The following is a 23,029-nucleotide window of genomic DNA, read 5'->3' on the forward strand; positions in this document are numbered from 1 at the left end:
ATTCCCTTCTTTTTTTTTTTTTCAGGAGAGCTTTGGATATTCGGGTTTTTTTGTGAATCCATATGAATTTCATCAAATAATTATTCTATTTCTTTGAAGAATGACATTGAATTTTGATTGGAATAGCATTGAATCTGTATATTGCTTTTGGGAGGGATGGCCATTTTAATAATGGTTATTCTTCCAATCCATGAGCAGGGGATGTTTTTTCCATTTCTTTGTGTTTCTTTCTATTTCTTTTAACAGGTTTTATAGTTTTCTTTGTATAGGTCCTTTACCTCTTTTGTTAGATTTATTCCCAAATATTTGATTTTTTTTGTTTCAATAAAAAAGGGATGGTTTTTTTTTGATTCTTTCTTCTTCAGATTTATTGTTTGTGTATAGGAAGGCTACTGACTTTTGCGTGTTGATTTTGTATCCTGCCACTTTACTGAACTGACTGATGAGTTGAATTAGTTTTCTGTGGAGATTTTGGGGTTCTCTATGTATATTATCATACTCTGCTGAATAGTGATAGTTTGACTTCTTCTTTTCCTATTTGGATTCCTTGGATGTCTTTCTCTTGTCTTATTGCTCTGGCTAGGACTTCCAGTATTATATGAAAAGCAGTGGTGTAGAGTGGACATCCTTGTCTTGTTCCAGATCTTAATGGAATTTGCTTTCAGCTTTTCACCATTGAGAATGATACTGGCTGTTGGCTTGTCATAGATGGCCTTTATGTGTTGGGTTATGTTCCTTGTAGCCCAAGAATTTCAAGGGCTTTTATCATGAATGGGTGTTGCACTTTGTCAAAAGCTTTCTCAGCATCTATTGATATTATCTATGGTTTATATTTCTTTTTGTTGATGTGTTGGATAACATTGATTGATTTTCGGATGTTGAACCATCCTTGTGTCCCTGGAATGAATCCTACTTGGTCATGTTGAATTATCTTTTGGATACATTGTTGGATTCTGATAGCTAAAATTTTATTGAGGTTTTTGCATCAGTGTTCGTTAGGGAGATTGGCCTGTAGTTTTCTTTTTTTTTTGTGTTGTCCTTGTTCGGTTTTGGTATTAGTGTAATGTTGGCTTCATAGAACGTGTTTGGTATTGTCCCTTCCTTCTCAATTTTTTGGAAGGTTTGTGAGGATAGGCACTAATTCGTCTCTGAATGTTTGGTAGAATTCATTTGTAAATCCATCAGGTCCTGGGCTTTTGTTTTTGGGGAGGTTTTTTGATTACCATTTCAATTTCGCTGCTTGTAATTGGTCTGTTTAGGTGTTCTATTTCTTCTTTATCTAGCTTTGGGTGATCCTAGAGTTGTAGGAATTTGTCCATCTCCTCTAGATTGTTAAACTTGTTTCCATATAACTGTTCATAGTAGTTACTGATTATTCTTTTGATTTCTGCTGTGTCCGTTGTGATTTCTCCTCTTTCATTGATGATCCTGTTTATTTGTGCTTTCTCCCTTTTTCCTTTGTGAGGCCTGGCTAGGGGTTTGTCTATTTTATTGATTTTTTCAAAGAACCAGCTCTTGGTTTCATTGATCTTTTGGATTTTTTTTTTAGTTTCAATTTCATTTATTTTCTGCTTGGTTTTTATTATTTCTTTTCTTCTACTGGTTTTGGGGTTTTTTTGTTGTTCTTTTTCTAGATCTTTGAGCTTCGAGATTAGGTTGTTTCTTTGAGTTCTTTCTTGTTTCTTGATGTGAGCTTCTATTGCTATGTATTTTCCTCTTATTACTGCTTTTGCTGCATCCCATACATTTAGGATATTGGTTGTCCTCCTTGTCGTCAATTCAAAGAATTTTTTAATTTCTTCTTTGATCTCCTCATTAGTCCAGTGGTCTTTCAGTAGCGTGGTTTTTAATCTCCATGAGGTAGGAAAGTTCCTTGCCTTCTTTTTATGGTTTATTTCTAGTTTGATGCCTTCATGGTCAGAAAAGATGGTTGATATGATTTCAATCTTGGTGTATCTGTGATGTTTGTCTTGTGCCCCAGTATGTGATCGATCCTGGAGAATGATCCGTGTGCGCTTGAGAAAAATGTGTACTCCGTTTTTTGGGTTTAGTGTTCTATAGAATGTCTGTTAAGCCCAATTGCTCTAGGTCCTTATTTAGAGCTTTGGTTTCTTTACTTATTTTTTGTCTTGTTGATCTATCCATTGTTGATAGTGGTGTGTTGAAGTCTCCCACTACGTATGTTGTTTTCTCTGATGTCTGTTTTCAGAGAGGACAACAGTTGTCTGATATTTTTGGTGCTCCTTCGTTTGGTGAGTATATGTTAATGAGTGTTATTTCTTCTTGAAATATTGTCCCTTGCATAATGTAGTGACCATTGGGTCTCTTTTTATTTTTTGAGTTTGAAATCTGTTTTATCTGATATAAGTATAGCTGTTCCTGCTTTCTTTTTTGGTCCATTTGCTTGTAGGATTGTTTTCCATCCTTTAACTTTGAGCCTATTTTATCTTTTGTAGCTAAATGTGTTCCTGGAGACAGCAAAAGGTTGGGTTTTGTTTCTTAGTCCAGGCTGCAACTCTGTGTCTTTTTATTGAAGAGTTTAGTCCATTTACATTTAGAGTTAATATTGATATGTTAGCATGTGTATTTGCCATTGTGTTTGTCTTTCCTTTGATTTTATTTATTTATTCTTTTAATAACTTTTTTTTTTTTTGGCTTTCTTTCATTGTTTTCGTCCCTCTGAGGTTCTGACTTTAGGACTCCTTGTAGTATTTTTGGAGTGAGGGTTTAGTTGTAATGAATTTCCGGAGTTTCTGTTTGTCTGGGAAGGTCCATATTCTTTCTTCAAAGAGGAAGGAGAGCTTTGCGGGATAGAGTTCTTGGTTGGCATCTTTTCTTGGAGTCTGTTGACTATGTCCCTCCACTCTCTCCTTGCCCGTAGTGTTTTCTTCGGAGAAGTCTGATGTCAGCCTGATTGGCTTTCCTTTGATGTTATCTGTTTCTTCCCTCTTGCCAGCTTCATTATTTTTTCCTGTCCTGGATTCTTGGGAGCTTTACTATTATGTGTCTTGCTGTATTTTTTCCTTTCGTCGTGGAAGTTTGGTGTTCTTTTGCTTCTTGTATATCATTTTTCAGCTCCTTCTTCACATTTTGGGAAGTTCTCTTCAATTATCTCTTTGAATATTTTCTCTTCCTACATCTCTCTCCTCTCCTTCTGTTATTCCTATAACTCTTATATTTCCTTTCCTCATGGAGTCAGATAGTTCCCAAGTTTCTTCGTTCTTTTTCCTCTACTTCTCTTTCCTTTTCTGTTTTGGTTCTTTTTATTTCTGTGTCTTCAAGAGAACTTATTCGTTCTTCCATTTCATCTATTCTGCTTTCATTGCTTTTCCCAGAATTCTTTAGTTTTCCATTAATTCTTTGAGATCTCCATTTTCTTTTACTTCCCTCTTTAGGGACCAATTTCTTCTTCTGACCATTGTTTTGCCTCTCTAGGGACTCATTGCATTCTTCTGATCGTTGATTATTTTTCCTTATCATTGTTTTCCTTTATGACTTCTGTCAGATTTTTTATCATGGCAATTTTTAATTCTCTTTCTGGAAGGCTCAGAAGTTCTTCCAAGTTACTGTCGTTGCAACTGGGGGTCTGCTTTTTCTTTTTGTGGTGTGCTTTTTCCCTGGGGTTGCTAGGTTGTGTGTGGTTCTTCTCCTCCCTACCGTCTGTTTTCTAATTTGCCGTATGCGTTGGGACACTGTGTAGTTGGGACTTGTCGGCATCTTGGGTGAGCTTCTCTGCTCTCCTCTGGTTCCTCCAGGAGTCATCTGTCAGTTTCAAGCAGTCTTTACTGGAGAAAGGTCCCTGTTCTAAAATGCCGATGTGGGGACACACTCCCCTGTGTGCTTGGTCTGCCCCAGCGGTGGGTTCCTGCTCCCCCTCTGGGCTTGGACTGCAGGCCAGATGGGGTCTGGCGTGGGCGAAACTTCCCCCGCTCACTCTCTGGCTCCTGAGGAAGCCTTCTGCAGGTAGTCTTACTGAAGAAATGTCCCTGTTCTAAGATGGTGATGTGGGACACACTCCCTGCACTTCCGGTCTCAGGCACACTCTTCTGCGCGCCTGGTCTGCTCCGGCTGTGGGTGCTCGCTCCCCCTGTGGGCTCAGACTACTGGTCGGAAAGGGGCCCGGCGTGGCTAACTCCCCAGCTGGCCACTGGCTCCTCTAGGCACCTCTGCTGGCTTCAGTCGCTAGGTGGGCCAGAGATCTCTCCTGGAGCCCTTGGGGAGCTGATTTTCCACCCCGTGGGACAGGGAATAGAGCGGGAATGGTAGGGTAAACCTCAACGGCTTTGGGGTGCTGTGTCTGCCTTGTGCCCCACTGTCGTGGGGAACCCACGCCCCTAATTTCGTGTCCCGGGTGTCAGTTCCAAAGCCCTCAGTTCCAGGACTCAGGCTGTAGCCCAGTTCAGTGGCGCGGGAATGTCGCCTTTTGAATCCCGCTCCCGTGCCTGGACGCCTGATTCCTGCTCACTCAGTGAGGGCCTCGCGTGTCTCCCGCAAGCTAGGTCGCAGGCGCAGGGACCTGGGCAGCTGCGATCTGGATCCGCGTTTGCTTTTCAACTGCACTGCTTTTCCGCGCGCAATCCCGATTCCGATCCGCACTTGGTTTTCCAGTGCGCTGCTTTTCCGCGCAATCCTGACCGCGCTCCGAGCCTGCTTTTCCAGCTCGTTGCTTTTCCGTGCAGGCTTACTGGGAGGCCCGGGGCTGTGTGCTGGTGCTGGCCTCCTCCCTGGGGGCGGGGTCTCTCTTTAATGGCGCCTGGGGCTCACCTCCACGGAGGATCCTGCAGGGTTCTCCACAGCTCCCGTTCACCAGGTGTGGTGCTGCAATAGTTCCTTTCCACTCACAGTCCCGCTTGCTGTGTAGTTTGTTCTTGTTGGTTGTTTTAGTTTGTTGTTTTCCTCCTCTCTGCGGGTGGGAGAGTGCTGCCTCTGTGGGCGGGGGAGGGGAGCAGGGTTCTGCGCTTCCCTCCCTTCTGGTCCTCTTTTATGGCAACTTTCTTCTTCGGGCAGTTTGCTGGCGTCCCCCGTTTATCTTCCGTGTCCCGGTTCTCACTGGGACCTGCCGCTTTTCCTCCCTATTAACTTTTTTTAATGGGAGATCTTACTTTCAGTGTCTCCTCGCCGCCATGTTGCTCCGCCCCCATCCGCCATTGAAATTTTTACTGGAATTGCATTGAATCTGTAAATTGCTTTTGGTAGCACAGCCATTTTAATAATGTTATTTCTTCTAATCCATGAGCAGGAAAGTCTTTCAATTTCTTTGTGTCTTTTTTTTAATTTCTATTTCTTTGTTGTATTCCTTGTACAGGTATTTCACCTCCTTCGTTATATTTTTGCATAGGTATTTTGTTTTTGGTACAATTGTAAAGGGGATGGTGTTCTTAATTTCTCCCACACTGTTTTCATATAGGATCTCCTCAGACTCTTTTCATATAGGAAGGCTACTGATTTTTGTCTATTGATTTTGTAACTGGTTTATTGTTTTAGTTTTTCCATGGGTATTTTTGGGTTCTCTATTATATTATCTTTCATATCTTTCTTTGTCTCATTTTTCTAGCTAGGAATTCCAGTATTATCGTGAGAAGCATTAGTGAGAGTGAAAATCGTTTTCTTGTTGCAGGTCTTAATGGAAAGATTTTCAGTTTTTCACCGTTAAGAATGATGTTAGCTGTGGGTTTTTCATATATGACTTTTATTATGTTAAGACATGTTCCTTTTAAGTGCAGTTTTTCTTGGCCCTTCATAAAAGGATGTTGGACTTTATCAAATGCTTTCTCAGCATTTCTTGATATGATCTTATGCTTTTTTAATTTTTCTTTTTGTTAATGTGATGAATTTTTTTTTTCACATGTTGAACCATTCTTATGTCCCTGAAATAAATCCTACTTGGTCATGGTGTATAATCCTTTTGCTGTATTGTTGGATTCAGTTTGTGAAGATTTTATTGAGGATTTTAACATCTATGTTCATTAGGACAATTGGTCTGTAGTTTCTTTTTGTTGTGTTGTCTTTTTTTTTTTTAATTAATGTAATGTTGGCTTCCTAAAATGTATTTTGTATTATTCCTTCTTTCTCATTTCTTAGAAAGACTTTTTGGAACATAAGCATTAGTTCATCTTTGAATGTTTGGTGGAACTTGCTTATGAAACCATCTGGCCCTGGGCTTTTGTTTTTGGGAAGTTTTGATTACTGTTTCAAACTTTTCCGTGCTTGTAATTGGTTTCTTGAAATTTTCTACATCTTCATTATTCAGCTTTGGGTAATTGTATAATTTTAAAAATTTGTTCTTTTCTGGACCATCTCCATGTAATGAGGTGCTCCTTTCTTTTTGTAGTTGACTTCTTAATTTGATGCCTTTGTGGTTGTCCAGTATATTTTGATGTGCCCTCATTCGGTGCATTTATATTGATGTGTCTTCCCGATGCATGGTCCTCTTGACCATTTTGTAGTGTTCAATCTATGTCTCTTGTCACCTTTTTCAGCTTAAAGTCTACTTTATCTGATAAGTATGCCCATCATGCCTTCTTTTGAGGGTCATTTGCTTGTTCGAATTGTTTTCTGCCCCTTTACTTTCAATGTCTGTTTATCTTTGGAACTTATGTGTGTTTCCTGGATGCAGCAGAATGTTGGCTTCTGTTTTATAATCCAACATGCAACCTTGAGTCTTTTTATTGGTGAATTTGGTCATTAACATTTAGGGTGATTATTGATACATGGACATCTGTTATTGCCATTTCTTCATTGTTTTGTGTTTCTATTCAATAAATTGTCAGTACTTCATGTTCATTCCTCTGTTGGTTTACATTTATTGGCTTCATGTAATATTTCTTGGACTGGGTCTTTACTAGTAGTGATATTCTGAAGAACTTGTTTGTCTGAGAAGGTAAGGCATGCAGTCCCTCTGTCCATATAAACCTCGAGAAGGCCCTTAATTGTGGTGGTTTTTTTTTGGGGGGGGATACTTTTAAGTATTTCATCAATCAGTGTTTTATTTTCACTTCCTTATGATTTGTAACTGCTAGTCTCATACAGTTTTGAAGTTTAGTTCCGGTTTGCAACTTCTACCTGGCTTGTAAAGGCAACATAGCTTTCCTTCCATCCATTGCTACTGTTAAGGTTTCAGTTTCCAGATGCTTCTCCTATCTAATACGGTCAACTGTGAGCAGAGTGTCATCAAATACAGCAAAGAAAGTTGCAACTAGATAAGTTCTAATATACAAATATTTTTTCTTTAAATTGATGTCTAATAAAGAGGTTTGTTCATTTATACTAATTTCAGGCCATTGTACATTTTTTTTAAAGGCACTAACAAAGCAAATGTACCAGGATCCAAAATGTTTCCATCATAGTCGATGCAAATGAAAGCCTAGTATAGAGCTCAAGCATATTTTCCTGGAAAAATGCATGTCCTCTTTTTGAATTATCTGTGAATTTTCAGTAACATCTGTAATGAACTAGCTATATACTTGGGCATCTTCCTCAAGAGGTCCAAATCTCATTGAACAGAGATGGTAGATCCCCATTAGGAACAACATATACTGCATCAGTGATATCCATTGGTGGTGTTGCAAATTCCACTTTAATTCCACAAATTACTGTAGTATTTTCCAGCTTTATTAAAGCAGAACTCTCTGCAGTACTGATTGAACCTATCTTGATATTTGAGGTTCTGAATTCACCAAATTCTATTTCATCAGGATGGCAGTTCTCTTTCAAAAACCTCCTGTAATATACCAGAGATTCTACAGTTTTGAATTCAGATGTCATCTTCCCATCATATGCTGGCCTCTTCCTTTTCTCTCTTTTTTTTTTTTTAATATTTATGTCCTCATCTGCTTTTGGTATCAGAGTTATGTTAGCCCTAAAATATTTTGTAATGATGCCCTTTTCTTCAAACTTTTGAATGGATTTGAGAATTTGATAGATCTCACCATCTGGTCCTGGCCTTTTGTTTTTGGGAGACTCACTCATTGCTTCAATTTCCTTGTTTTTTATTAGTCTGTTCAGGCTTTCAGTGTTGGTAGGTTATATGCTTTTGAAAACTTCTCTTTCTTTGAAGTTATATAATTTATTGCTATGAAAATGACCACAGGTCTGTGTGTCTATTTTTGTTACAATACCATACTGTTTTAATTATTACGGCTTTACTCTGATAATCTGTATTTCTGAGATTTCTATTGTAAATTACCTTGTTTTATTTGATTCTGTCAGTTTCATCCCTTATTTTCTTAGTGATTCTTTCTAGCATGTTTATTTGATTTATCTTTTCAAAGAACAGGCTTTGGTTTCATTGATTTTTTAATTTATTTTGTTTATTTACAATTTAATATTTGTTACTTAATTCCCTATAATGTTTTTTTGTTTCATTTGTTCTCCTTTTTTGTAGTTCATTAGATATAAGGTCACACTATTATGTAATTTGGTTTTTTTCACGTTTTTCTTGGTTCTTCCTGTAGGCCTGTATTACTGTATACTTCCATCTTAGTACTGCATTTGCCATGTCCTTTAGCTAGCTCATATCTCTATTTTTTGTCCATATATATTTTCATTTCTCCTTTGATTTCCTGGTTAATCCAATAGTCATACAGTAGTATGTTGTTTAGTCTGCACATATTTATGGTTTTTCCTACTTTTTGTGTTGGTTGCATTTTTTTTTAAATAATAAATTTTATTTTTATATTCCCCATACAATTTCAACCCCCCCCATTCTGACCCCAATCCCTCCCCTCCCCACCCCCCACCCCCAAAAAGTGTCTCTGGTTCATAGTTTTTTGTTGATTTTGATTTTCACTTTCTTATAGTTATTCATTTTCCTGGTCCCTTATTTAAGTTTTCTAGATTCCTGCTATGAGTGAGACCATCCGGTATTTTTCTTGTTCTTTCTGGCTTATTTCGCTGAGCATGATCCCTTCCAGCGCCATCCATGTTGCTGCAAATTGTATGTGTTTATCTTTTTTGAATGCTGAGTAATATTCCATGGTATATATGTACCTCATCTTCTTGATCCAGTCATCTATTTATGGGCATTTGGGCTGTTTCCAAATCTTAGCTATTGTAAATAGTGCTGCTATGAAGATAGGGGTGCAGGTGCCCTTTTGAATTAATGTTTCTGTGTCCTTTGTGTAAATACCTAGGAGTGGAATTGCTGGATAATATGGAAGCTCCATCTTTAGCATGTTGAGCAATCTCCACACAGCTTTCTACAGTGCTTGGACCTGTTTGCACTCCCACCAGCAGTGCAGCAGAATTCCTTTTTCTCCACATCCTCGCCAACATTTGTTGTTGATATTTTTTTTTTAATATGTGCAATTCTCACTGGTGTAAGATGGTATTTCATTGTAGTTTTGATTTGCATTTCCCTGATTACAAGTGATGTTGAAGATTTTTTTATATGCCCTTTGGCCATTTGCATTTCTTCTTTGGAGAAGTTTCTTTTTAGCTCTTCTGCCCATTTTTTGACTGGTTTTTACTTTGTTTTTGTTGAGTCTCATCAGCTCTTTGTAGGTTTTTGTGATCAGTCCTTTATCATTAGTGTTGTGTGCAAAAATGTTCTCCCAGTTGGCGGGGTGTCTCTTTGTTTTGATTACTGTCTCTTTTGCTGTACAGAAGCTTTTTAATTTGATGTAGTCCCAACTGTTTATCTTTGCCTTTACTATCACTGCTTTGTATCCCTATGTCTTCATAATTTTTTTTAGCTGGAAATCCTATCTTACCTGACATAAGAATTCTGTGTTTACCTTTTCAAGGCACTATTTGCTTTGAGAATTGTTTTTTCTTTATTTTTGTTAAGATTTACTTTATTTAAATAAAATATAACTGGTGTCTAGGCCAGAGGTGTGGGGTGGCATGAGAGGATGCACCAGAGACAGAGTGGGGAGCAGAATAGGCAGATCTACTGAAATACACTGCTGAGGGGTGCAGCAGGCGAGAGAGGAGATTATCAAATGCTGCATCTTATGTGGGTTAGCTCCCCGACTTGCAATCAAACTGATGTTGCAGTGTCTGGTGATAGCTTGAGAGCCCTGAGACTTTAATCCCTGCACCACCAGGGAGGCCCCCGGAGAATTGTTTTGTTTTTGTTATCAGACTAATGGCTTTGGTTTTAATACTCATCATTTTAAATATGTAATTTAAAATGTTAACAGTTTATAGGATATATTGTAGGAAAATAACTTATTTTTTATGATTTTATATATTTTGTATCATTTTTCATTTTTGTACAATGTGTGCACTTTCATCTCTATTATAGTCCTCATGAAATTCCCACTACCCACTTACCCATGAACTATCACCATGGTCCCTTGTGCTCTTCCCACCCCTGTTTTGTTTTTTCGACCTTTTCTTTGGCACTTGTATATTTTATGCATTCATATAAGTCTCCTGAAGACCATAAAATGCTGCGTTTTGTGTTTTGATCCAACCAGCCATTCTATCACTTGATGAATTTAGTCCATTTACATTAAGGGTGATTATTAATATTGTTTCCTGGTTCTTTTGATTTCCTTCATCTATTGTTTTGGATTTCTCTTTGATAGAGAGGAGAGTGCCTCTCAACATTTTTTGTACAGTTTATGTAATGTTGGCAAATTCCTTCATCTTCTGTTTTTCTGGGAAGTCCATTATTTCTCCCTCATTTCTGAAAGAGGGTCTTGCATGATATGGTGTTAGATTCTTATTGCTGCCAGTTTTTATATGTAAGCATTTTGAATATGTCATTTAATATTCTTTGCCTATAAAGTTTTTGCTGAGAAGTCTGAGGAAAGACTGTTGGGAGTACCTTTTTAAGTTATCTGCCTTTCCCCCCTAGCTTCTTTAAGTCCTTATCTTAGATTTGAAATCTTGGTAGTTTCACAACTGAGTCCTGGTGTATTTCTCATTGCAGTTAGATAACCAGGTGTTCTTTTAACTTCATGGACTTTACATACTTATTACCTTGGGAAGTATTCCTGTATTAGTTCTTTGAGTAAGATGTTTCCCTCAAACTCTCTTCACTTCTGGGATACCTGTTGTCCTTATGTTGATTTTCGTCATTGGATAGTTCTTAATGTGTTTATTTTTTTAACCTTATTCTACTTTCTTCTCCATGGACTTTTTCTGTACTGCTCTCTTCATGATCATTGATATGATCCACTCTTTTGTCTGTTCTGCTCCCATAGCTCCCTCTGGAGTTCTTTATCTTATTTATTGCCCTCTCCATATCCTGAATTCTATTAACTGAAGCTTCAGTTTCTTCTGATTTTTTGTATCAGTTTGACTTACGTTTATGTATTTTTCCCTGTGTCTTTGAGTTCATTACATTACTTTTGAGCACTCTGTTAGGTATAAATAATCTTCCTTCTCTTTGTGGTTAGATTGTGGAATTTTCTCTCCTTGTCATGTAATATTCCCTATTGTATCAAGGTGTCATGTGTTATAGTTTTTTCCTTGCATATTTTGCTACTTTAAATTTCCTAATTAAGAGCAAGAACAAACTATGCATCAAGCAGGACTGTGAGTGGAAAGGAACTATTTCAGCCACCACACCCTGTGAACTGGAACTGTGGAGAACCATGCAGGATTTGCCGTGGAGGTGAGCGTAGGGCTCCAGGCACCATTAGAGAAAAATAAAGACTCACAGGAGACCTACAAATAGCCCAAGGCCAGTCGGTAAGTGACCTAGGCTTGCGTGGAGACACACAGGAGCCCTCATTGAGGTGAATGTCCCTCACTGAGTAATTAGAAACCAGGCGCCTTGGGCCTCCCCGGTGGCGCAGCGGTTGAGCGCTGGGTTGCGAAGCTGCCGGCGGCCTCTGCGGCGCTGGTTCGATCCCCGGCTGCTCCCCGGCCACCAGAGGAGGGTCCCACATGGCACGCAGACCTCTCCTGCCACCCGCTGCTCCCCTCAGCAGTGTACTTCAGTCCTTCTGCCTGCTCTGCTCCCCGCTCTGGCTCTGGTGAATTCTCTCACCCTCCCGTGCTTCTGACTGTGCCCAGTGCATGTGTGAACAAAGCAAACAAATAAATAGATAAAACATGCCTCTATTTAAAAAAAAAAAAAAAAAAAAAAAAAAAAAAAGAAACCAGGCGCCTGGACACAGGAGCTGGGTGCAAAAGGTGCCATTTCTGCGGACACATAACTGGGCTACAGCCCGCATCCTGGACCTGAAGGCTTTGGAACTGAGACCCGGGGCATGAAATTCGGGGCGTGGGATCCCCACGACAGTGGAGCGCAAGGCAGATACAGCACCCCATGCCGTTGAGGCTCCCCACACCACTCCCACTCTGTTCCTCTGGACCCATGGGGTAAAAATACAGTTTCCAAAGGACACTAGGAAAGATCTCTAGCACCACCTAGCAACCAGAAAAAAGTCACCAACACCCTATAGTTGGAAACCAGGGATCCCAAAAACACTCTCAGGCACTGAGAGAGGGTGAGCCACGCAAACGGGGGTAAGGAGGGAAATAAGGTGTGGAGCAAGACCCCATCCTGGAACTGAGAGCAAGGCACAGGATGTGGGGCGTGGGTGGCGCCATAGCAGTGGGCACTGCACAGGGTGACAGCCAGCATTTTGGATCTGATAGCCCTGGAACTGAGACCTGGAGTGCAGACTTCAGTGTGCAGGATCCATACAGCTGCGGGCACGACACCTGGTGAACACGGGGCAACACAGCACCCGCCTTGAATAAGAGCCCCTGTGTTAAGGTGCTCCCATCTGCCCGTCCCCCCTCCCCCCACTCAGATAACCACTGGGAAAAAGCACAGGTTAGCAAGTACGAGTCTCTGGCTCTACCTCGTGACCAACACTAAATCACCAACTCACTTATTCCCTGTTGGAACTGAGTTAATACAGAGGGAGGGAACTATAAGGGACAGAACTCAGAAACACAGCATCAACACCCTGTTGGAGTTTTGGCCTACCAGTGCTGGTCTCAGTCTGGTAAACAGTTTCCAACACCCCTAAAGGCACACTCCAAAGAGATGCCCACCAACACCAGTGGCACAACGTCCCAACACATAGAACTAATTAGAAAACAAACAACAGGGAGAAGAAAAAATATAAATAACCAAGCAAGCCAGCAGGAGGACACACCACAAAAAGAAACAGTCACCAGAGCTCAATGATGACATGGAAGTACTTCTTGGCCTATCAGATAGAGAATTAATCATCATCCTGATTAAAAAGCAGAAAGAATATAAAAAGGAAAAAAGTGATTTGAGACAAATAATCACTGAACTGAAGAATGAAATTGAGACCTTAAGAAAGGAAAGAAAAGAAAGATAGGAGATAAAAAGATTATTAGAGGAGATAAAGAACTCTGGGAAAAGCAATGAAAACAGAATCGATGAAATGGAAGAAGAGATCAGTACTATCGAAAATACAGAAATAAAAAGAGTCAAAATAGAAAAGGAGAGAGGACCTCCCCAGTGGCTCAGCGGTTGAGCACTGGGTTGCAAAGCTGCTTGCAGCCTCTGCAGTGCCAGTTTAATCCCCGGCCACCGGGCAAGGGTCCCACATAGCGCGCAGACCTCTCCTGCTGCCCACTGCTCCCCTCAGCAGTGTACTTAGTCACTCCGCTTATTCCACTCTCCGCTCTGGCTCTGGTGAGTTCTCTCACCCTCCCGTGCCTCTGACTGTACCCAGTGCTTGTATAAATATATAAACCTTTAAAAAAAAAAAAGAAAATGAGACGTGCAAATGAAGCAGTTTGAGGATACTCTTAGACAATTATCAGACTCCGTGAAGAGAGGAAATGTAACAGTTATAGGCATTCCAGAAGGTGAGAGGAGAGACAGAGTTACTGAGAAATTATTCAAGGAGATAATTGAAGAAAACTTTCCAAGCATGATAAAGGAGATGAATATAGACGTGCAAGAAGTGAGAAGAACTCCCAATTAGCATAATGAAAACTATGGCAAGACACCTAATAGTAAAGCTTGCAAGAGTCCATGACAAGGAAAAAATAATGAAACTGGCAAGGGGGAAGAAACAGATAACTTATAAGGGAAAACCAATCAGGTTAACTTCTGACTTCTCCGAAGAAACATTACTGGCAAGAAGAGAATGGAGTAACATATTCAGCAAACTTCAAGACAGCAAATGCCAACCAAGACTACTTTACCCTGCAAAGCTCTCCTTCCTCTACGAAGAAAAAAATAAGGACCTTCTAGGAAAAAAAAAAAAAAAAAAACTCCATAAATTCATTACAATGAAATCCCTACTCCAAAAATTCTACGAGAACTCCTAAAGCCAAAACCAACAGAGGAATGAACAAGAAGAACAGAATAAAACAAGGGATAAAATCACAAAAAAGACAAACAACATGGCAAACACAGACACCAATGTATCACTATTAACTGTAAATGTAAGTGGACTAAACTCAGTAAAAAGATACAGAGTAGCCGGCTGGATTAAAAAACAAAATCCAACCTTCTGCTGTCTCCAGGAAACACATTTAACCACAAAAGATAAACATAGACTGAAAGTAAAAAGTTGGAAAACAATTCTACAGGCAAATGGGCCAAAAAAGAAGGCAGGAACAGCCATACTTATATCAGATGAAATAGACTTCAAATTAAAAAATGTAAAAAGAGACATAGATGGACACTACATTATGGTCAAGGGGACAATACATCAGGAAGATATACCACTCATCAACATATACTCACCAAATGAAGGGGCACCAAAATGTTAGACAATTATTATCTGAAAACATATAATAAAGAAAATACATATATAGTGGGAGACTTCAACACCCCATTGTCACCAATGGACAGATCAATGAGACAAAAATTAAAGACACTAAAGCCCTAAATAAAGACATAAAACTCATGGACATAACAGACATCTATAGGACACTGCACCCAAAAAAAAATCCGAGTACACATTTTTCTCAAGTGTGCATTGATCATTCTCCAGAACCAATCACATACTGCGCCACAAGACAAACATCAACAGATACATGAAAATCAAAAGCAGCAACTACTCAGAACATAAAGGCATCAAGCTAAAAATAAATCATGAAAAGAAAACAAGGAACCTTCCCACTTCATGGAAATTGAAATCCACACTACTGGAAGACCACTGGACTAATGAGATCAAAGAAGATATTAAAAAATACTTTGAGTTGAATTACGAGGAGGACACCACTTTCTAGAATGTACGGTATGCAGCAAAAGCAGTAATAAGAGGAAAATATATAACAATACAGGCTCACATCAAGAAACAAGAAAGAACTCAAAGAAACCATGTAATCTCACATCTCAAAGAGCTAGAAAAACAACAACAACAAAAAAAAACCCTAAATCCAGGAGAAGAAAGGAAATAATAAAATCAAAGCAGAAATAAATGACATGGAAATTAAAAAAAATCCAAAAGATCAATGAAACCAAAAGTTTTTTCTTTGAAAAAATAAACAAAATAGACAAACCTCTAGTAAGGCTCACAAAGAAAACACGGGAGAAAACACATAAATAGGATTATAAATTAAAGAGGAGAAATCACAACAGACTCAGTAGAAATCAAAAGAATAATCAGAGATTACTGTGAACACTTATACACAAATTCAACAAACTACAAGAGATGTACAAATTCCTAGAACTATTTAATAATCAAAAGCTGGACAAAGAAGAAATAGAATAACTAAACAGACCAATTACAAGCAGTGAAATTGAAGCAGTAATCAAAGCACTCCCCAAAAACAAAAGCCCAGGCTAAGACGGCTTCACAAATGAATCCCACCAAACGTTCAACAGTGAATTAGTGCCTATCCTACACAAACTCTTTCAAAAAATTAAAAAAAGAAGGAATACTACCAAATATGTTCTACGAAGCCAACATTACACTAATAGCAAAACCCAACAAAGACAGCACAAAAAAAGATGCAAGAATCCTCAACAAAATCCTTGCCAACAGAATCCAACAATGCATCCATAATATAATTCACCATGGCCAAGTAGGATTTATTCCAGGGACACGAGAATGGTTCAACATCCGAAAATCAATCAGTGTAATCCAACACATCAATAAAAAGAAATATAAAAACCATATGATAATATCCATAGATACTGAGAAAGCATTTGGAAAAGTACAACAGCTATTTATGATAAAGGCCTCTGAAATTCTCGGGATACAAAGAACATACCTCAACATCATAAAGGTCATCTATGACAAACCCACAGTCAATATCATTCTCAATGGTGAAAAGCTGAAAGCATTCCCATTAAGATCTGGAACAAGACAAGGATGTCCACTCTCACCACTGCTTTTCAACATAATACTGGAAGTCCTAGCCAGAGCAATAAGACGAGAAAGAAATACAAGGAATCCAAGTAGGCAAGGAAGAAGTCAAACTATCACTATTTGTGGATGATATGATAATATTCATAGAGAGCCCCAAAAACTCCATGGAAAAACTAATTCAACTAATCAATCAGTTTAGTAAAGTGGCAGGATACAAAATCAATGCACAAAAATCAGTAGCCTTCCTATACACAAGCAATAAATCTGAAGAAGAAATCAAGAAAACCATTCCTTTTATTATTATCAAATATTTGGGAATAAACCTAACAAAAGAAGTAAAGGACCTATATAAAGAAAACTATAAAACCCTGTTAAAAATATAGAAGTAGACACAAAGAAATGGAAAGGCATCCCCTGTTCATGGATCAGAAAAATTAACATTATCAAAATGGTCATCCAACCAAAAGCAATCTACAGATGCAGTGCTATTCCAATTAAAATTTCAATGTCATTCTTCGAAGAAATAGAAAAAAATATTGATGAAATTCATATGGAGCCAACAGAAACTCCGAATAACCAAAACCCTCCTGAAAAAAAAAAAAAAGGGCATGGAGGCATCACTCTCCCAGATTTCAAACTATACTACAAAGCCATAATAATCAAAACTGCATGGTATTGGGACCAGAACAGACACACGGACCAATGGAACCAAATAGAAAACCCAGAAATAAACCCATAGGTTTATGGTCAACAAATCTTTGACAAAGGAGCAAAGAATATGCACTGGAGCAAAGAAAGTTTGTTCAATAAATGGTGCTGGGAAAACTGGGTCGCTACATGCAAAACAATGAAACTTGAGGGCCTCCCCAGTGGCGCAGCAGTTAAGCGCTAGGTTGTGAACATGCCCACAGCCTCTGCAGTGCCAGTTCGATCCCCGGCAGACTGGGAGGGTCCCACATGGTGCACAGACTTCTCCTGCTCCCCGCTGCTCCCCTCAGCAGTGTATTTTGTTGGTCTGCCTGTTCTGATCCCGGCTTCTGCTCTGGTGAATTCTCTTACCCTCCCATGCTTCTGACTGTACCCAGTGCTTGTATAAATAAATAAATAAATATTCAAAAAGAATAAAAAATTAAAAAAAGGATGAAACTTGACTTCTACCTCACACCATGCACAAAAACCATGACAAAATGGATTAAAGAACTAGACATAAGACCTGAAACCACAAAATATATAGAAGGAAATATAGGTGAAGCATTACATGACATGCATCTCAAAGACATCTTTACAGACACATCACCCAAAGCAGTGATAGTGAAGGCAAAGATAAACACCTGGGACTACATCAAATTAAAGAGCTGCACAGCAAAAGGACAATAACCAAAACAAAGAGAAACCCCACTGACTTGGAGGAAATTTTTGCATCCAACACTAATTATAATCTACAAAGTGCTGATGAGACTCAACAAAAACAAAGAAAATCATCCAGTCAAAAAATGGGCAGAAGAGCTAAAAAGAAACTTCTCCAAAGAAGAAATACAAATGGCCAACAGGCACATGAAAAAATGTTCAACATCACTTGTAATCAGGGAAATGCAAATCAAAACTATAATGAGATACCATCTCACACCAGTGAGAATGGCACATATTATAAAAACTAGCAACAACAAATGTTGGTGAGGATGTGGAGAGAAAGGAACTCTCCTGCACTGCTGGTGGGAGTGCAAGCTGGTCTAACCACTATGGAAACTGTGTGGAGATTCCTCAAACCCTAAAGATAGAGCTTCTATATGATCCAGCAATTCCACTCCTAGGTATTTACCCAAAGGACACAGAAACATCAGTTCCAAAGAGCACCTGCACCCCTGTTTATAGCAGCACTATTTACAATAGCTAAGCTTTGGAAACAACCCAAATGCCCCAAAATAGATGACTGTATCAAGAAGATGTGGTACATATACACCATGGAATATTACTCAGCATTCAAAAAAGATAAACACATGCAATTTGCAGCCACATGGATGGCGCTGGAAGGGATCATGCTCAGCGAAATAAGCCAGAAAGAAAAAGAAAAATACCGGATAGTCTCACTCATAGCAGGAATCTAGAAAACCTAAATTAGGGACCAGGAAAAAGAATAACTATAAGAAAGAAAATATCCAAATCAACAAACAACTATGAACCAGATACACACTATGGGGGGGGAAGGAGGCATTGGGGTCAAAATAAGGGGGTTGCAATTGTATGGGGAATATAAAAATAAAATTTAAAAATATTTATGAAAAAATATAATAAATAAAAATAAATTCCCTAATTAAAAAAAATTCTGTATTAGTAACTTCAATCGTTGGACTATTACTTTTCCTGAAGGAAGACCTGTGGTTTTGTTGGATTTTATTATACTTTTCAGCTTTTCTGATGTCAGTAGTTACCAACACCTGTTTCTTTAGTTGCTGAGTAACCAGGATGTGGGAAGAGCTAAGAGGTGGTCAGCTAATGGTTGTAATATCCTGTAGGTGATGGGAAAAATCCTGGCTCCTGTTTGTGATACCACTGATATCCCTTTTCTCTGGAGTTCAGATTTCAGTCTCAGAAATCTGTGCAAGTTCAGTTCACTTCACAAGGTCAGGAGCAATCCAAGTGTTGAAGAAAGAATAGTTCAGTCTAGAACAACTTTTTCTTGCTAACTTCACTGGAGACCCAACCTGTTTGGAGCTCTCAGGCTGTAAAGGTTTCCCCTCTTTCAAGTATGTGTTCTTTTACACCTCCTTCACTCTCTACTCCCTATTGTACACTCCAACCTGGTTGGAGCTCACTGGCTGTAAAGGTTTCCCCTCTTCAAGTATGTGTTCTTGTATGCCTCCTCCACTCTCCACTCCCTGTTGTACATGGCTGAGTCAGTTTCCTTGATGGCTATATCCCCTACCCCATACCATAGTCTTCAGGTGTTTATTCCACCCTCCTTCAGTACAGTAAAGAGTGTATTTCCTCACTGTTCCTTTTGGTGCAGTCTTTTCTGGTTTTCTTAGGGGTGTTTCAGTCTCAACCTAAGCTGTGGGATTTTCTCGTGTAGTGCCTCTTAGGAACAATGAAATGGTCCTCCTTTCTTGCTATCTTGGTGAGGTTATCTCAATTCCGTCTTATTTTTTGAGATATTCCTATTGTGTTTTGTTTAGTTTACATTTCCATTAACTTATGTGTTATTTCTCCTCATTTTTGTTTGAAGCTTGTACTGAAGCGTGTGTATTATTGACTAAATTTGTGGCCTGATGCTTGGTTTGATCTAAAACTTATGGGCTGCCTTTTTATTCTCCTCCTCCATATTGTGTAATTTAGGTATCTTTTACCTCTAGATTTGTTTCATGTTTTATTGTTGCTTTGTAATAGACCTTTTTATACTCCAATCAAGTACAACATTTTGTTGGTTGCTTTTATTTTTTTAACCCTTTCTGCATTGAATTATAGTGTAGCAGGGTGAATGATTTTCTTTTGAAAAATTAATTTTACTACTTTACTTCCATTTGTTTCTTGCCTGTAAGGTTTGTACTGGGTAGTCCATGGACATTCTGATAGATGTTCCCTTATAGTTCAATCTTCTTTCTCTCAATGTTTTTAGTATTTGTTCCTTTGTATTATCTTTCAATAGTTTTATATAGTGTGTTTTGGAGTCTCTTGGTGTGGTATTATTTTATTTGGAATTCTTTGGGCCTCTTAGATTAGGATATCTGGTTTGTTCCCCCAATTCAGGTGGTTGTCAGTGATCATTTATGATCATTTATTTAAGTAAAGTTTCTGTGACTTTTTCTTTCCTTCTTGTGGGATCCCTATGATTCAGATTTCCTCTCTCTTTAGGTTGTCTCAAAGAATTCTTAGATTGCTTCCCTTTTTTGGTTCTTTTGTATCTTTGTTGTTCTGTTTGTGTGTTTTCTGTTATTGTGTATTCAAATGTGTTAATTCTTTCTATTACTTGCATTTGTCTCTTTTGAGGCCCTTTATTATATAGTTTAATGAAATTATAAGCATTTTAGGTCCATTAATCCTATTGGTAGTAGTCTCATATTTTCTCTATCTTTATTGTATTCTTGTTTTGGATCATCCATTCTTTTTCTTAATTCAACAACCATGATTATAACTGTTCATTAAATTCCTCAGGCATATTCCATCCGTCTGCTGGATTGAGACTTCTCTTGTTTTTGTTTTTTTTTCACTCTAGTGTTTGTGATATGTTCTTCTGTTACATCATTTTTAATTTTTATGAGTTATAATAGGGAACTTCCTTTTCTTGTGATAAATTAGTTTTATACCTCATATAGCTATTTGTAATCCTAGTATTTTTACTCAGGATCTTTTAGTTTCTGTTAATTTATAAACCTATGAACCTGTTCAGATGATGGGAACACTGATACAATTTAGGGGTAATAGGTAGGAAATGGGAGAGAAAAGCATAGAAAGGTTGCCCCAGTGAGCATCAATGATTCAGACTTCCTCGACTACTTTGGGTCTCTCGGATATGTGGTAAGGATCCATATTGAATCCTTAATCTTTGGCCAGTTTCTCAACTAAAATATCATATGCAATTTCATGGTTGCCTCAACCTCTAGCTGTGGTTGAGCAGTAGGTTCAGGAGCTTGTGAGAATTATAGGTGCACAAGCTTGGAATTACTCCCTTTGCTTTTGGAATAGGAAACCTTGCCCTAGGGTCCATTCTCCTATTATTAAGGTCAAAGTGCTCCAAATTCAAGTTAATGACTGTATTTGGTTGTCTTGATTGTGTCTTTTGGTGACAGTAAGTCACACAGCCACAGGCTCAAAATAATAACCCCTTCTGTCATGAGAAACAGATAATCCGGTCTGACTCTGCCAGTTCCAACTCCAACCTTATTGTTTGGGAGCCACTGAATACAGCCAGCTATCACTCAACAGCCTTTCTCCTGTAGTTCTCCAGTGGTACCCCGTTGTCTTATATTCCAGTCTCTGTAACCATTTCTCCAGTGTAGTCCCTCAATTTTAAAGTCCTTGATGTGGGCATGTGCCCCTGGGGTAACAATAATGGGATGTCTCTGTATGGCGCTATTCCACCCACTCGTAAGTTGTACTGCCCCAATATTGTTCTTTGCATAGTTTCATTATGGTTTTCTCTACCCCTGTGTTGCTGTTCTAGTTGTATATAGTAGCTATCAATTTATCTTTCAGAGGTCATCTATTTCTTGTTGTAATTTGGTTGTAAATACGTACAGGAAGCAAGCCTGGTATCTTCAATCTGCTGCCATCTTGCCAGACTCAAGCATATTACTTTTACAAGTAGTTTGATTGATTCTATGCTTTTGAATAATGTACAGTATTGTAAACCAATGTTAACTCAATAGAGAAAAAATAAATGCATAAAAGTGATTTGAATGACATGCTTGTATATAACTTTGACTTTGGATTTATTAAGCCTAATTAAACTTAAAAGTGAAACATAAAATATTTATCCATGTATTTGTTATGAATGTTATTCAAATTAAACTATACTATATAGTTCTGCCACTAAGACGACTGTGTAACTTGGCACCATCCCCTCCCTAAATACAGTGAGAAATTTGGACCCTAAACACTTGAAGAATTTATTAAAATTTATAGAGGAGAGGCAGGCCTGTCATTTTACTTCCTGTCTCTTCATGAAATATTGAGTTACCGGTAGAAGTCAACTTTTATTATATTGGGTTGTTGGAAAAGTCATGACACATTTTTTTCTCTGTTTTTCAAAGAAATAATATGTCATCACTTTTCTGGCAACCCAATATATAAGCTATACAATACAATATATAAGCTATACAATATAAGCTATACAATAAAAAAAATTAAGAAAAATAAGTCAGCACTCAGTTTTGTGTGTGAAATTATTGGACACATTTTCAATAATTTGAAAAATAGTCTATATTGGTAAAGTAGTTCTTTTATTGTTTAACTCTGTATTGTCCTCATCAATCCTCTCTAAAATAAAAGATGACCAGGGGGGCGGAGCAACATGGCGGCGAGGAGACGCTGCAAGTAAGATCTCCCATTAAAAAAAGTTAATAGGGAGGAAAAGCGGCAGGTCCCAGTGAGAACTGGGACACGGAAGATAAACGGGTGATGCCAGCGAACTGCCCGAAGAAGAAACTGGCCATAAAAGAGGACTAGAAGGGAGGGAAGCGGCAGAACCCTGCTCCCCTCCCCCGCCCACAGAGGCGGCACTCTCTGACCGGCAGAGAGGAGGAAACAACAAACCAAAACGGCCCACAAGAACAAACGACGCAGCAAGCGGACCTTGAGTGGAAAGGAACTATTGCAGCCACCACACCCCGTGAACGGGAGCTGAGGCGAACCCTGCAGGATCCGCCGCGGCAGTGAGCGAACGGCTCCGGACGCCATTAGAGAAGAACAAAGACCCCGGGAAGACGCACCACACAGCCCGGGGCTGCCGGTAAGCTGGCGCAGGAAAGCTGCACTCTCGGGCGCTTGAAAAGCAAGTGCAGGGCCTCCCCGGTGGCTCAGCGGTTGAGCGATGGGTTGCGAAGCTGCCCACGACCTCGGCGGCGCTGGTTCGATCCCCGGCTGCTCCCCGGCCACCAGAGGAGGGTCCCACATGGCGCGCAGACCTCTCCTGCCGCCCGCTGCTCCCCTCAGCAGTGTACTTCGGTCCTTCTGCCTGCTCTGTTCCCCGCTCTGGCTCTGGTGAATTCTCTCACCCTCCCGTGCTTCTGACTGTACCCAGTGCATGCATAAACAAAAAACAAACAAACAAATAAATAAATAAATAAAACATGCCTCTATTAAAAAAAAAAAAAAAA

The 23,029-nt window shown here is 39.1% G+C and overlaps 1 protein-coding gene and 1 pseudogene across 3 annotated transcripts in view; one reads left to right on the top strand and one right to left on the bottom strand.

Annotated features, from left to right (window-relative positions):
• Positions 1–23,029, top strand: part of RPS6KA6 (ribosomal protein S6 kinase A6) — a 189,932-nt gene that overhangs the window by 124,898 nt on the left and 42,005 nt on the right. The gene's annotated exons all lie outside the window — the stretch shown is intronic.
• Positions 6,967–7,764, bottom strand: LOC119246384 (exosome complex component RRP43-like; annotated as a pseudogene).

The sequence above is a fragment of the Talpa occidentalis genome, unplaced genomic scaffold (assembly GCF_014898055.3).
Source record: "Talpa occidentalis isolate TD23 unplaced genomic scaffold, MPIMG_talOcc4v2.1 talOcc4.15, whole genome shotgun sequence".
NCBI classification, from domain to species: Eukaryota; Metazoa; Chordata; class Mammalia; order Eulipotyphla; family Talpidae; genus Talpa; species Talpa occidentalis.